Source organism: Psammomys obesus, unplaced genomic scaffold, assembly GCF_907164565.1.
Source record: "Psammomys obesus unplaced genomic scaffold, mPsaObe1.curated_primary_1811, whole genome shotgun sequence".
NCBI lineage: Eukaryota > Metazoa > Chordata > Mammalia > Rodentia > Muridae > Psammomys > Psammomys obesus.
This window is the reverse complement of record NW_026586816.1, coordinates 13,606,858-13,623,892: the sequence shown is the minus strand read 5'-3', so window position 1 is coordinate 13,623,892 and position 17,035 is coordinate 13,606,858. Positions and strand designations below refer to the sequence as shown.

General features: G+C 39.3%; 1 pseudogene; it reads left to right on the top strand.

The window, feature by feature from the left end:
* LOC129672969 (1-phosphatidylinositol 4,5-bisphosphate phosphodiesterase beta-4-like) overlaps positions 1 to 10,867 on the top strand; it is an 18,699-nt pseudogene extending 7,832 nt beyond the window's left edge.
* Positions 10,868 to 17,035: the final 6,168 nt, after the last annotated feature.

The following is a 17,035-nucleotide window of genomic DNA, read 5'->3' as shown; positions in this document are numbered from 1 at the left end:
TATATATATATATATATATATATATATATATATATATATATATATAGTTTTGCTTGCATGTATGTCCATGTATCATTTGCATGCCTGGTGCCCATGGAGGCCAGAATAGTCCTGCTACAGGAGTTACAGATGGTTGTAAGCTATCATGGGGTGCAAATAATTTAACTTGGATCCTTTGGAAGAGCAATCAGTGCTCAACTGCTCAGCAGCCCATCTACCCCTATATATATGTCACATTGATACTTGATTGCTAATTTCACTGGACAATTTATTGACTTGGTTGCTTGATTCCTTGCTATTTAGTTTTTTCTCTTGTTGTATTCTTTTTGTGTATTCTAGATATCAATCCTCCATCTAATTTACAGCTAGCAAAGATCTGGATGTTCTTTACTGTTGTCCTTACAGTTCAGAAGCTTTTTAATTTCATGGGTCTCCTTTGTCAATTTTTCGCATTATTTCCCAAACAAGTGGAGTTTTATTTGGATGCTCTTGTCTGTGCCAATATCTGGAAGTTTTCCATATGTGTTTCTCCAACATTTTAAGACTTTTGGATCTTACACAAAGTTCTTTGCTTTATTTGGAATTGATTTTTGTACAGCGATAGGGATCCAGTTTCATTCTTTGGGTGTACACCCAGGTTTCTCAGATTTTTTTTGCTAATGAAACTACCATATCTCCATTGTACACGTTGACATCTTTGTAAAAAAAAAAAAAAAACAGATGGAATGGATTTTTATAAGAACCCTTGACTCTGTTCTATTGATCTACATTTGTAATTTTGTACCAGTATCATGTTGCTTTTGTTACTATGGCTCCATAATATGTAGCTCAAAATCACAAATATTGATATCACCAGTATTATTCTTTTGCTAGGGATTGCTTGGCTCGCTGGTATCTTTTTTACTTTTTTGTGAATGCTAAGATTTTTTTTTCTATTTCTGTTACATTTGTTCAAAATGCTTTGTTTTGTTTTGCTTTTGAAGCAATTGTGAATGTGGTTATTTCGTTGATGTCTTCTTGAGCATGTTTGTCTTTGGTATAGACAAAGGCTACTGATTGTGTGTATGTGTTTTAATTTTATACCTTTTATTGTGCTAAGACAGTTCGTCAGATCTAACTCCTCTTTTTTTTTTTGTATAGTTGTTAGGGTCTCTCATATATAGAATCTTTTTGTCTACAAATAAGGATACTTTGACTTCTTCCTTTCTGCTACCTAACATCCCAAAATGTGTCAAAAGTTTAGGGTGTATGAAGCACAGAGTAGGAAAATTAGTGCATAAGTTGTCTTTTATCCATGAAGTGTTTCCTTTGAAACATTCTTTATGTTTTTTCAAAAACAAGCAGAGCTAAATGCTACAAGCAGCCCAGGTGACAGACTGACTTAAGATTGAAGTCAAGAGGCCCAATTCAGGCTCCACTGATAATATCTAAAATAAGAAAAGTCATTTAATTTTTCAGGTCCTCTGTTTTTGTGTTGTTTGTAGATGGGGGAAATGACAAGAATTGGAGCTACAGTCTTTAACATCTATCCATTTAAGATGTTTGATGAGATGACTTCCAGGAAATCTGTACCCATTGCCTTCTCAGTGTCTTGGGCACCAATCTTATGCTGTATACTTTAGGAATGCAAATGGCTCATTGGTTTGTTATTATCATGATTTGGTCCAGATCCCTGGGGTCATGTTTTTGGGAAGCCTTATTATAAAAATCAAGGAAATTTCCCCCCCCCCCTTTTTTGATTGCAGGTGATCCTACCTGATCTGGATGTCCTGGGAATTACAGTGTATGGTGACAGCAACAAGCTGATTAGCCAGAGGATCCTTCCTTTGGATGACCTCCAAGCAGGCTACTGACACTTCTCCCTAAGAAATGGGGGAAACAAACCATTATCACTGCCAACAATTTTCTGCAATATTGTTCTTTTTTTTAGTTTTTTATTAATTACACTTTATTCATTTTGTATCCCCCCATAAGCCCCTCCCTCCTCCCCTCCCGATCCCACCCTCCCTCCCCTTTCTGCATGCATGCTACTCCCCAAGTCCACTGGTAGGGGAGGTTCTCCTCTTCTTTCTGATCTTAGTCTATCAGTTCTCATCAAAAATGGCTGCATTGTCCTCTACTGTGGCCTGATAAGGCTGCTCCCCCCTCAGGGGGAAGTGATCAACGAGCAGGCCAATCAGATTATGTCAGAGGCAGTCCCTCTTCCCATTACTATGTAACCCACTTGGACACTGAACTGCCATGAGCTACACCTGTGCAGGGGTTCTAGGTCATCTCCACGAATAGTCCTTGGTTGGAGTATGAGTCTCTGGGAAGTTCCCTGTGTTCAAATCATCTTGTTCTGTTGCTCTCCTTGTGGAGTTCCCGTCCCCTCCAGCTCTTACTATTTCCCATTTCTTACATAGAATTCCATTCACTCTGCCTATCAGTTGGCCATCAGGCTCAGCATCTGCTTTGACAGTCTATACTGCAGAGAACAGCCCAGTTCTTTACCCTGACCCTCTTCCGTTGACATGAATCCCTATTTCTCTCCTCATCTTCCTGCCACTCTAAGCCCTAGAAAAGAGAAATAGGGATTTTGTTGAAGTTGCTTCTCTCACTACTAAAAATTACTCACAATGCACAGGGAAACAGCAGCAGCAATGGTTTCTTGGTTCATTTCCTTTTACTAAAATTAAATAGCTGAAACTGGCTTACTTATGGAGGAAAGATGTATTTTTAATTTTTTTAAATATTTATTTTATTTTATGTGATGAGTGTTTTACCTGTAATCATGTGTGTGTACAACCTGTGTACCTGGTCAGAAGAAGGCATCAGATCCCCTGGAGCTGATGTTACAGATGGATGCAGGGATAGTTTTGATCCATTATGTGGATGCTGGGAACTGACACTGGATCCTTTGCAAGAGCAACAAGAGCTCACTGAGCCCAAGAAAAGATGTTTTTGTTTTTCTAACTCATAGTTCTAACAGTTAGATAGCCAGTTTCTGCTGAGTTTTTATGCTGCTTCATGCATGTGCATAGTGAAGGCTTTGTATAATAAGGAACATGATCCAGTTTTTTGATTATTTTTAACTTTTATACAGTGTTTCAATTGTATTCACCCACCTTACCCCAACTTTTCTCAGACCTGCCCCACTTCCCTACCCATTCAACTTTGTGTCATCTTAAAATTTAAACTCTTCAAAACCAGTTTGTACTGTCTAAATAATCCTGGATGTGTGAGCTTTCACTGGGGCAGGTTAGCTTACCAGAGGCTATACTCTTACAGAGAACTGTCTTGCCCTCTCCTGGTAGCTAACAACTGTAATTTGTTCTTTTGCTGAGGGTGGGATTGTGTGGGAGTCTTCTCTCCATGCTGAGACATGGTCTGGCACAAGCTTGCACAGGGTTTGGACAAGTAAGTTCATATGTGCAGTTACCCTCCAGTGTCCAGATGTTTCCATGTAGGCATTCACCCTCCATGGTTCTTAGCCTCTTTCTGTACCCCCTCTGCAGTTAGTGGTGTGGTATATATGTTCCCTTTAGAGCCAGGCATTTTCTGATTAGATTTAAGTCCTGCTCCATGAGATGAAATCCATACCTGGCACTAACATCAGGCTAAGAAGCTATAGGTAGACAGATCCTAAGCCCCAGGGGAGAACCTACTATTATTATTGCAGACAAATGAACTTTTAACGACTTATTGTTGTGTGCATATATCAGTACGCCTCTCAACCCTCACCTAAAAGCTTCTGTTTGTAACAAATGATGATTAACGCAGTGACACCCCCCACTGCAACTGGCCAGAGTGCAGAAACGAAAAGAGATCTGTTTTTACACAACCCAGATATAAAATGTTTCTGGACTAAAGAGTAATACTAGATCATCTTAATTATTCTAAACTAAATCTTTGCTTAAAGAAAACAGTAACATTTAAAAAAAATGCCATGGAATGAATCATGGACTTAAGCCTTGGCTTAAGTCTTCCAGTATACCAATCATAAGGAAAACATAATTAAAACATAATGAAAAACAGCGCTCTCTTTCACCACCACAAAACAAAAGTCCTGGGTTGGGTGCTAAGCACTGTCTCTCATTTATCAAACCTGAGAGACTTGGGGTGCTGAGTTGTCATTGCAGCTCCACCTATGGGTGCAGCTGTCTTGCTAATGGTGTTTACTCATCACACAGAACACCACATCATCCATAATTTTTGGAGACAACAAACAGTTCTGGTGCTAAAGACAATGACACAATGTTCTGACCCTCCCCACCCCTGCCACTGCCTCTCTTGCTTAGGAGAGAGGATTCCTATATATGTGTGTAGCCTTTAGTGCTGAGTGGAAGAAAGATTTGTCTAGTATAAAGTATCAACCTTAAGTTAAATGTCACCCTGAGCTGTGTGCTCTGTGGGCCTTTGTTTGTTGTTAGGGTTAAGTTTGTTAGGGCCATTCCTTAATTCCTTGGCTCCTCTGCTGCAGTACGTAAGTAAATGGGAAGTGGCCTTTTGTTTGCTTGCCCATCTTGCCTTATGATTAAAGAAGCATCCGAGAAGGTACGAGAGTAGTTCTCATTTCGTCCACCCAGAGCTTCAACCACCTTCAGTATTGCCAGATGTTTCATAGAGCAGATACTTCCAGAGGAAGAATATCCTCAATAAAGATGCCATTTCTGGAGTGTCATCCCAGCATTTCTTCATGCAGTTTTGAGTTGTCTCATTGCTCCTCTCCTTATAGATGCTGAAATGTCATGTTTTCTCTCTTAAATATTTGTTGACAAAACAATACACACACAGTATATGACATCCAAGGGCAAGGGTTAGGGTGGGGTTGCTAGTGATTAAACCCGGGTCATGTGCATATGATACCCACTCTTATGGCATCTCCTGTACTCTGTAGAAGAAGGAACCTGCCCCTCTATAAGTAGTGTACTTATAGAAAGTACAGTAACAGAGTTTCAGAAGTAGCTTAGCAGGGCAGTGAAAGTTCTGTGTTCAATACTTAGAACCACAAGGAAAACAGGCATTGAAAGTGGCTAGCTTAAGCAAATTGTTCAGGCTGCTTATTACACATATTGTTATAATCCCCCTGCCAATGCAGTGAGTAGTGTCTGGTAGCCTTGGCATTTCTTGTTTCTGTTCAGCCCAGGATCTTGTTGCCCTGTGTACCTGTTGTACAATGTGGCCTTCTGGCTTTCTTGTAGTTTAGGACATGCTTCTGGTAGAAGATAAAATAGCTGATCCAAACTATAGTTACAAGATTTGTTCATCTTTATTTGCACTTCTCTGCAGCAGGTGAGAGAAATATGGGCTTTTTTTGTTTTGTTTTTCTGCACATATCTCCTGATTCTAAGGGACCCTGGGCAAGGAATAAAATTCTAAGTTGTGTGAACAAAGTCATAGACATGAAGAAGGGCCATAGTTTGTGCTCAGCACAACAGTACTGAAATGCCTTAAAAGTAGTGGCGGACAAACAAAAACTCTGAGTTTGCTTCTAAGTCAATATCTGAAAGTCTGCTTGTCTTTAGTTCTTTGAGATGCTTTCAGTGCTACATAGAAGTTAGGGAGGAGGGCAGGAGAGATGAAGGAGGAAAACACAGAATGGAGAGAGACCAGCCTTTTGGAAATGCCACCAAACCCAGAAATAATAGATAATGGGGGTTTTGTTATTTGTTTGTTTGTTTTCAATACTGCTAAATACAACATTGGCTAAATCAAGAAGAAAAAAAAAATCAAGTGAAAGCAAGCAAATAGGTGAAAGGAAGGTTTTGGAACCCCATTGTGGCTTCTAGTATCTGGAGATGTTAGCTCATTGTATGGGTTCTGTGTGGTCAAGAGTTGGTGTGTATGTTTTATACCTTGCTGGCTGCTCATTGTGGCTAGGCCAGATAGCTATGCACACTTGCTCAGGAATGCTGATTAGCATCTAACTAGTCTCACTACAGGTGTTTGTTTAGAGCACACCAAACTCACTGCATATACCCAGCTATAGTGTCTCTACCAAAAAGAACAAGGTGTGAAAAACAAACAAACAAATGACCTGTTTTTAAAAATGGACTTGGGTAAAAATACCACAATTTCTGTATCCATTCCTCCGTTGATGGACATCTGGGTTGTTTCCAAGTTCTGGCTATTACAAATAAAGCTGCTACGAACATGGTTGAACAAATGTCCTTGTTGTGTACTTGAGCAAATTTTGGGTATATACCTAGGAGTGGTATAGCTGGGTCTTGAGGTAGCACTACTCCTAGTTGTCTGAGAAAGTGCCAGATTGACTTCCAGAGTGGTTGAACCAGTTTACATTCCCACCAGCAATGGAGGAGGGTTCCCTTTTCTCCACAACCTCTCCAGCATGTGCTATCACTTGAGTTTTTCATCTTGGCCATTCTGATGGGTGTAAGGTGAAATCTCAGGGTCGTTTTGATTTGCATTTCCCTAATGGCTAATGAGGTTGAGCATTTCTTTAAGTGTTTCTCTGCCATTCGATGTTCCTCTTTCGAGAATTCTCTGTTTAGCTCTGTTCCCCATTTTTTAAGTGGATTACTTGGTTTGTTGCTTTTCTGCTTCTTTAGTTCTTTATATATACTTGATATTAGCCCTCTGTCAGATAAAGGGTTGGAATACTACTCAGCAATCAAAAAGGAGGAAATCATGAAATTTGCAGGCAAGTGGTGGGATCTAGAAAAGATTATTCTGAGTGAAGTATCCCAGAAGGAGAAAGACAAACTTGGTATATACTCGCTTATATAGACCTACAAGACATGATAAACATAATGAAATCTACACACCTAAAGAAGATAATCAAGAAAGTGGACACAGGCGAAGGTGATTAATCCTCATTTAGAAAGACAAATGGGATGTGCATTGAACTTATGACAGGAGTCTACCACAAAAGGCATCTGAAAGACTCTACCTAGCAGTGTTTCAAAGCAGACACTAAAACTCATAACCAAACCCTCGGCAGAGTGCAGGGAATCATATGAAAGAAGGGAAGTTAGTATGATATGGAAAGGATAGGAGCTCTACAAGGACCAAATATATCTGGGCACAGGGTCTTTTCTGAGACTGACACTCAACCAAGGACCATCTATGGATATAACCTAGAACTTCTGCTTGGATGTGGCCTGTGGTAGCTCAGTAACCAAGTAGTTTTCCAAAGTAAGGGGAACACGGACTATTTCTAACAGGATCTCAAGGGCAGGCTGTGTGACACCCCCCCCCCCCAGGGGAGGAGCAGTCTGTTAGGCCACAGAGGAGGACTTTGCAGCCAGCCCTGAAGATACCTGATAAAACAGGGTCAGATGAAAGGGGAGGAGGTCCTCCCCTATCAGGGGACTTGGAAAGGGGCAGGGAGGAGACCAGGGAGGGAGTGTGGGGTTGGGGAGGGAATGAGGGAGCAGGATACAGCTGGGACACAGAGTTAACAAAATGTAACTAAAAAGAAAAAAAAATTAGCAGAAATGATCAAATGTATACATGAAAGCACATTTTCAAGTACATACAAAATATGCATTATGTATAAAATTAATAGGCATATATATATATTTGAAAATATATTTGTGTATAATAATAAAAAAAAAGAACATTTTCATTTAAAAAAAATGGACTTGGAACCTGAATGGAGAGTTTAGAAAGAAAGAAAGAAAGAAAGAAAGAAAGAAAGAAAGAGCCTAAAAATTAACTCAAGAAATGTTTACTATATCTAGCAATCAGTGAAATGCAAATCAAAACAACTTTGAGAGTTCATCTTACCACAGAGAATGGCAAAGAGGAAACAAACAAACGAACAAACAAACAAACCCAACAACAACCCATGGCCTTCATATTGTCTCTGGATTTTCCTCTTCATGAGGACACTAGTCATTGACGTTGGGTTCAGGACATCCCTCTCCCAATCCAAAATGACCTCATTTTTATCCTTAGCTGAAATTTATACCAGCAGCCTACTATAAGTGAGATAACATTCTAAAGCTTCTGTAGACCTGTAATTGGGGGAAGGGTATTCAGTTTAGTTCTGTGCAAAGTGATAGATACAGGTCTTTTCATTCTTCTACATGTGGACATCCAGTTTCCCAGCACCACTTGTTGAAGATGCTTTCTTCTGAAGATATATGTGATTATATTTGGGTCTTTGGTTTTGCTCTATTGATCTACATATCTGTTTGTGATCAAGGACCATATCATTGTTATCACTAGAGCTCTGCAATATACCTTAAAAAATGGTAGCCTCTCCAGCATTTTGTTTGTTTGTTTGTTCAGGATTGTTTTTGCAATCCGTGGTTTTTAGTGGTTCCATATGAATTTTAGGATAGATTTTTGTATTTCTGTGAAGAATAGGATGGATATTTTGATTGGGATTGATCTGAATTGGAAAATAGCTTTTGTTAAAATGGTCATTTTCACACTTACTAATTCTACCAATCCATGTGCATGGGAATTTTTTTTCCCTAATCTTTCTCATCTTTTTCTAAAAGAGGTTTAAAGTTTTTATTGAAGAGATCATTCCCTTCCTTGGTTAAGCTTATTCCTGGATATTTTATTTTCTTGAGATTATTTTGAATGAGGGAGTGTCCGTAATCTCCTTATCAAGTCTTTATTGATGTATAGAAAAGCTATTGATTTGTGTAGGTTGATTGAATATTCTACTACATTGCTGAATTTGTTAGTCATTTCTAGAACTTTCCTGACAGAATTTTGGGATCTCTAATGTATAGTATAACATCATAGAGAAAGTTTGATTTCTTTTCCTATTTGTATCCCTTTAATTTCCTTTTCTTGCCTTCTTGCTTTAGTTAGTACTTTAAGTACAATGTTAGAAAGGAGTGCGGATGGTGGGCAGCCTTGTCTTTTCCGGACTTCAGTGGGATTTCTTCAAGATTTTCTCCATTTAGGATGATGTCAGCTGTGGGTTTCTCATATGTTCATTATGTTCAGGTATGTTCTATCTAGACCTGCATTTTCTAGGGTTTTTATCATGACGTATATTAAGTTTTGTCAAAGGCCTTTATTTGCATTTATTGAGATAATGTGATCTTTGTCTCTGTTTATGTAGTTTATTACATTTATTGACTTGTATATGTTTAATGATCCCCGCATTTCAGGATAAAGCCAACTTGATTACGGTGGATAATCTTCATGAACGTCTGTATTCTGTTTGCAAGTATCTAATGGAACTTTTTTGACTCTATGTTCATGAGGGATATTGGTGTGTATTTTTCTTTTTTATTGTGTATTTACCTGGTTTAGGTATTAGAATGAGACTGGCCCAGATTGAACTTCCCATGTTTAGGTTGTATTTTTCTTTTTCTTATGTTCATCGGTGCATCAAGTTCACCAGTAACCATGCAGGAAAGGCCAAAGCAGCCCTAATCTATGGACTAAGAAACTGAGCTCAAGCACATTAAATAACTTGTTCAATTTAAACAAATAAATGAGTCAACAACCCCTGGAAGCTAGCTGCAGTGACTCATATCTACAATTCAAACACTCGGGAGGCCAAGTTAGGAGGATCAGTGCAGTTTAAGACTAGCCTAAGTTACAGAAGGAGACCCTGCTTCAAAACACCAAAATCAAAATCGGAACCAGTAGCAGTTCACTCTGATAGCCCTGACACTCTGTCCTCATTATTTGGGGAAAAAGAGAAAGCCATTCAGGTGTTATATTTTGTTTTCAAACATCTCATTTTTCTTTATTCTTATCATCTGTAACTAATTGCATTTCACAGCCACATCTTTAGAATTTAGCTGCATTTTCTTGGTATGCTCATTTAATCAGAACACTGATAGTTCATTTATTGTTTTTCAGATATTGAGGATACTTTATCTGATCCAAAGAAATTTCTTTCAATCACAGAAAATAGAGCAGACCAAATGAGAGCTATGGGCACTGAAACTGTAAGTAGAAACTGTGGGCAAAAGACAGTCCAGTTGGGGGAGTTGGTTTCCGTATAGTGACTACAAAAGCAAGAGAAAGACGATACAGGAAGCTTAAAGAGGGTTTTCAAAACCAAGATTATCAATTCAATAGCCGTTTGGAGGGTCTACAAAAATGTAGCATATTTTATAAAATATGGCTACATCAGAAAGAATCTTTTAGTCACCACTGAGGCATCTGGGGATATTTGTTACATTATAAATTAAATAGGAAGTATCTGTTAGAAATTAAAATCCAGGATATTTTATAACACTGAAATGCCAAATAACTGAGTTCAGTGAGTTATTGAAAGTGACATTTATTACCAGATACTTATTTTTTATCTTTGTATCCCATCTTTCTCTCTATCCATCTGTTTCTTTGTTGTAATTTTTCCTTTGCTAGATTCCTCCATTGGAGCACAATCAGCCAGTCTCTAGGAGCTAGAAAATGCACTGTTTGAAAAGGAGTTGGCTGGATCTTTTTTGCCCATCACAAGGAAGCTACATAGTCTTATTTCCCTTGGGCAAAAGGGCTTGCTTATTTTGTTTCACTTGAGACAAAGTTACACTCTGTAGCTTGGCTGACCTGGAACTCACTATGTAGACCAGGTTGGCCTTGAACTCACAAAGATCCACTTGCCTCTGACTGCTGAGTGCTGGGATTAAAAGTATGCACCACCAAGCTCAGCTTCAGGTAAAGATCTTCAAAGACATTAGGACTCTAGAAAGCTGAGGGATTTCTCATTAAAGCAAAAAAAAAAAAAAAAAAAATGCTTCTAGTGGCATGCATTCCAGTCACTGGGGATGGTTTTTTTTTTTTTTTTCAGAGTGACATAGCAGATGTACCCAGTGACACTTCCAAAAATGACCAAAAAGGTAAGGATAGTCCAGCCAAAGTGAATGTGACACCTCAGAGCAGCTCTGAGATCAGACCACAGCTGCCCTGGGCTCTGGCAGGAAGCCAAGAAAGGTGAGATTGTCAGCTTTGCAGTTTTAGCCTTACTATAGACAGTCTTCACGAAGGTATTTAGAATTCTTACTTTTGCCAACTTTCATCATGACACAAAATTCGAAAGGAGACCTATTGGATAAGTTGTTTGATTTCCTTCTTGAGAGTCTAATCGGGAATCAATGACTGTTTCATGGGCTGGATCCCCAGCACCTCACCTAAACAGTTTGATGTCCTTAGTTTTACAGTGTTTACTTTGATGCCTTTTATGGCAGGGGTAGAGGGGCCCTTACTACAACAGTGTTGGTAGCTAAGTCACCCCCCCTCCCCACTCTGTCTTCCAGACACTAACAGGCAGAGGGCAAATGAAGTAACAGTCACAAATGCTATGGGTAATTTCTCCATGCGTAGGGAGTAGGCTTGACTGTTTATTTTTAAAACCATTAGATGAACATTTAAAGGCCATTTTCAAGTGGTTTTCTGTTAGTGAAACAACAGCTCATAAGAAGTGTCATCACTCAGAATTGTGTGACCCTGTGCTATTGGATACATAGGGAAACATCTATTCTGACCTTTTAAAGTGAACTTTAGTTGAAGATGGCCAGGCATAAATAATTTACTACATTCAGCCTGTAAATTTTAATAGTAATTTCTTTTTCTTCTAATGGTTTCTTAACATGTGTATTCCCTATTTACAAGTAAATTTAATGCCCATGATACAATGAAATTAAGTCATTTATACATGCACATACATACTATGCTAACAATTTAAGAGAAGAAGAGACGATTTTTCCCAACTGAAGAAACGAAGTGTGCGCTGAGCTTTTGTGAAACAGACTAGAAAATGAAGCCATACAAAAGGAGCCCAATTTGAACTGGCCCCTGCAGCTGTTTGTTCATCTCAGGGAAGAGCATGGTGTGAGGTAATGACCCAAGCTAAGAGATTTCCTTTCCAGCCCTAGTCAGTATTAGCACTGCTACTCCTATAGAGATAGGCAATGGAAAATGCAAGAGTTAACTGTTTTTTTTCTCACCCAGGGATTATAGTAATTATAGTGTTAAGTGGCTCCTAAAACAGTGGAACCAAACCTGCTTCCAAAGGCTCAAAGTGCTTGTAGCTCTAAGTGAGTCTGTACTTGTGTTTATAGTTGTTTTACCTTTGTTCCCCAACAAGATTTCATTTGAAGCAACCAAGCAGCTGTCAGTTTAACTCTAATGTTTTTCCCCCAAATCATTAAAAGGTAAGATATATATGCTGTTTCTTCAGGAGACTTAGAAGCCTACTAGAAGCCACCACTATACTAGGTTCTACCAATAATAATAATGATAATAATAATAACAACAATAACAATACACCTACACTCCTTAGGGATGCACATAAGCAAGGGAGGGTGAGGTCAGGCTCCATTGCAATAGTCAGCCCCAGCATGTGCAGTAAGAACTGACTAGTTAGAACAGAAGAGGAGAGGAAGCCCTCACCCTCCCTTGTCCCCAGGAATGTCCAGAGAGGACTCAGATAAGATCCTCATTGATTTGGACCTTAAGCACAGGTCTGACTCAACAAGAAGGAGATTGGTAGGAAAATTAAGAGAAGGCAGATACCTGAAGGAAATAGGTAGTAGAAAGTAGAAGCAGTTCACTTGCCCTTGTCTGAAGAGAACTCTGGGACCACTCTGAGAAGGCAATGGAGAAGAACACTCACAGTGTTGTCATCAGGTTTCATCACAAGGAGAGATGCTACCAGCCATCAGTAACCCTGGTACTCAAGACTGTATTAAAATACTCACCATATTATGAATAGAGGGTCAAACAGAGGAAGAGTTAATATGGTGGATTACATTGATGGATTTCCATATATTGACCCAGCTCTGCATACCTGGAATGAAGCCTACTTGGTTATAGTAGATGATATATTTTATGTGCTCTTGGATTTGGTTTGCGAGTATTTTATTGAGTATTTTTGTGTCAATGTTCATAAGAGAGATTGGTCTGAAGTTCTCTTTCTTTGTTGGGTCTTTGTGCACTTTATGTATCAAGGTGATTGTGGCCTCATAGAATGAGTTTGGTAATGTTCCTTCTGTTTATATCTTGTGGAATAGTTTGAAGAGTATTGGTGTTACCTCTTCTTTGAAAGTCTGATAGAATTCGGCGCTGAAACCATCTGGCCCTGGGCTTTTTTTGGAAGGGAGACTTTTGATGACAACTTCTATTTTCTTAGGGGATATAGGACCATTTAATTTATTTACCTGGTCTTAACTCAGCTTTATTAAGTGGAATCAATCAAGAAACTTGTCCATTTCATTTACATTTTCAAATTTTGTGGCATATAGGCTTTTGAAGTAAGACTGAATGATTTGTTGGATTTCCTCAGTGTCTGTTGTTATGTTCCCCTTTTCATTTCTGATTTTGCTTATTTGGATAGTTTCTCTCTGCCTTTTAGTTAGTTTGGCTAAGGGCTTGTCTATCTTGTTGATTTTCTCAAAGAACCAGCTCTTGTGTCATTGATTCTTTGAATTGCTTTATTTGTTTCTAATTTATTGATTTCAGCCCTGAGTTTGATTATTTCCAGCTATCTACTCCTCTTGGGCGTGTCTGCTTCTATTTTTTTTTTTTTTTTTTTTTTTTTAGGGCTTTCAGTTTGTTGAATGAGACGTTTTGAATTTCTTCTTGAAGGAACTAAGTGCTATGAACTTTCCTCTTAGTACTGCTTTCATTGTGTCTCATAAGTTTGGGTATGTTGTACCTTCATTTTCATTGAATTCTAGGACGACTTTAATTATTTTATTTATTTCTTCCCTGACCCAGCTGTCATTGAGCAGTGAGTTGTTCAGTTTCCATGTGTGTGTAGGCTTTTTGCTATTTCTGTTGTTGTTGAGGTCGAGCTTTAGTCCATGGTGGTCAGATAGGATACAAGGGATTATTTCAATCTTCTTGTGTCTGTTGAGGCTTGCTTTGTGACCAATTATATGGTTTATTTTGGAGAAGGTTCCATGAGGTATGAGAAGAAGGTAACTTCTTTTGTGTTTCGGTGAAAGGTTTTGTAGATGTTTGTTAGGTCCATTTGTTTCATGACCTCAGTTAGAGTCATTGTTTCTTTGTTTATTTTCTGTTTTGTTGACCTGTCCTTTGTTGAGAGTGTGGTGTTGAAGTCTCTCACTATTAATGTGTGGGGATCTATGTGTGGTTTAAGTTTTATTAACATGTCTTTCACAAATGTGGGTGCCCTTGTATTTGGGGCATAGATATTCAGAATTGTGAAGTCTTCTTGGTAGAATTTTCCTTTGATGAGTATGAGGTGAACTTCCTCATCTCTTTTGATTAATCTTGTTTGAAAGTCTATTTTATTATATATTAGAATGGCTACTCCTGCTAGCTTCTTGGCTCCATTTGCTTGGAAAGCACTCTTCCAGCCCTTTAACTCTCAGGTAATGTCTATCATTGTGACTCAGATGTGTTTCTTGTATGCAACAGATTGTTGGGTCTTGTTTATGCATCCATCCTGCTAGTCTGTGTCTTTTTATTGGAGAGTTGAGTCCATTGATGTTGAGAGAGATTAATGACCAGTGGCTGTTAGATTCTTTGATTTTGCAGTGGGTTGTGATAGTGTGTTTGTGTGCTTGACTACTTTTAAATTTGTTATAGTGAGGTTATTTATTTCCTGTGTTTTCCCGAATGTCATTAGCTTTCTTGGGTTGTAGTTTTCCTTATAGAATCTTCTGTAAGGCTGTGTTTGTGGGTAGGTATTGTTGAAATTTATTTTTGTCATTTAATATCTTGTTTTCTCCATCTATGATGATTGAGAGTTTTTCTGGGTATAGTAGCCTGGGCTGACATCTGTGTTCTCTTAGGGTCTCCATGATATCTGTCCAGGCCCTTCTGGCTTTCATAGTCTCTGTTGATAATTCAGGTGTGATTCTGATGGGTTTGCCATTATATGTTACTTGCTTTTTTCTCTTGCAGCTTTTAGAATTTTTTTTCTTTGTTCTGTATACTTACTGTTTTGATTATTATGAGCAAGAGTATTTTCTTTTCTGGTCTAATTTATTAGGTGTTCTGTAGATCTCTTGTATGCTTATAGGCCTCTCCTTTAAATTGGGGAAATTTTCTTCTATGATTTTGTTGAAAATATTTTCTGGGCCTTGAAGATGGGAATCTTTTTTTTCCTCTGTACCTATTATTCTTATGTTTTGTCTTTTCATATTGTCTTGGATTTCTTGGATGGTTTGTGTCAGGAATTTTTTAGATTTAACATTTTCTCTGACAGATACATTGATTTCTTCCATTGTATCGTCCACACCTGAGAGTCTTTCTTCCATCTCTTGAAGTCTGTTGGTTATGTTTACTTCTGTAGTTCCTGTTTTCTTCCCTAAGTTCTTCCTCTCTGATTTCCTCCATTTGTGTTTTCTTTAATTTTCCCAATTCTATCTTCAGATCTTGAACTGCTTTGTTGATTTCCTTCTCCTGTCTGACTGTATTTTCCTGTTTTTCCTTCACCTGCGTGTTTGAACATTCCTCTGTTTCTTTTATTTCTTTCAGTGACTTAATTATTTCCTCTCTGAAGGCCACAGACTGTTTCACTGCATCTTCCTGTATTTCTTTATGGATGGCCATAACCTGTTTGACTTTATCTTCCTCTATTTCTTTACATATTTTATTTGTTTCCTCCATTATCCTCTTCACAAGAATAGATATAAGGTCACTTTCTGAATTTCACTTATGATAGGGTGTCCAGGGCTGCTTGCCCCTGGATAACTGGGTTCTGGAGATGACATATTGTTTTTGCTTTTGTTGGTTGTGCTTTTGCGCTGACCTCTACCATCTGGCTGTTTCAGGTATTGGTGCCTCCTGGAATCCTGGGGTGGGGAGAATCCCCTTGGCAGGAAGATGGTTGTTCCTGAAAGGGGCCTCCTCAGCTTTTTGGGTATGGTCACCGAATGGCTGGTGTGGCCAGAGGTATTGCCACAGCTCACCTCAGGCATATGCACCTGTGTGGTAACTATGGTCGTTGGTTTTCAGTGGGGCTCTCTTCTCCCCAGGAGAAGTCCTGGAGACAGCTGCCCTGCTGCTGGGTTTCTTGCTCTGAATTTAGTGAGTTGCTGCTGCTGCTCTTAGGCTGGGCTTGCTGGGTGCAGCCCTCTTGAAGAACCAGGGAGCCCGTGGTTTGGCCAGTTTAGCTAGGGATACTGGTTGCACCTTGGAGCAGTATCTGGGGGCTGATCCTGTGGATCCCAGGCTTCTGTAGGTCTGAGGTTGGAGCTCTGTGACCCAGTACCCAAGCGGTAATCAGGGACAGGTGAGCACAGCACTCTTGCCTGTGGCAGAAGGCTAGACCCTGGGACCTGCTAGAGCCTGGAGCCTGCAGGAACCCAGAAACTTTTCAGGAACTGGGTATCCTGAGGTTGGACCCCACTGTGGGGTTTCTTCCTTTCAGGGAGACCCAGTCTGTGGTGTTTGGGGGTCCACAGTTCAGTCTGAGATGATGATCAGAGCACACAGCATGTGGCTCTGGGCTGGCAACTGAGTGTTTCTGGGATCTGGGAACTCTTCTGGGGTTTAGCTGGGCAACTTGAGACTGGATGGACAAGATTGCTTCCCACACTGTGGTGTTTCCTCTCACCTGGGAAGCACAATAGTTGGTGTTTTAGGGCCCAGAGTTTGGTCTTTTGGTCGCTATTCAGTCACTGCTGTCCTGCTCCTCAGACACAGTGATCTCCCAGTGCTGCCATCTTGGATCCCCCTCTACCCAATTTTTTAATTGGATTACTTGATTTGTTGGTGTTAACCTTTTTGAGTTCTTTATATATTCTTGATTTTAGGCCTCTGTCAGATATAGGGTTGGTGAAGATCCTTTCTCAGTCTGTAAGCTGTTGTTTTGTTCTGATGACAGTGGCCTTTGCTTTACGGAAGCTTCACAGATTCATGAGGCCCCATTTATTGATTGCTGATCTTAGAGCTTGTGCTGTTGGTGTTCTGTTCAGGAAGTTGTCTCCTGTGCCAATGAGGTCAAAGCTCTTTCCCAGTTTTTCTTCTAACAGATTTAGTGTGTCTGGTTTTATGTTGAGGTCTTTGTGGGAACTAGAAAAGATCATCCTAAGTGAGGTATCCCAGAAACAGAAAGACACATATGGTATATACTCACTTATAAATGGATATTAGACATACAATATAGGATAAACATACTCAATCTCCAAAT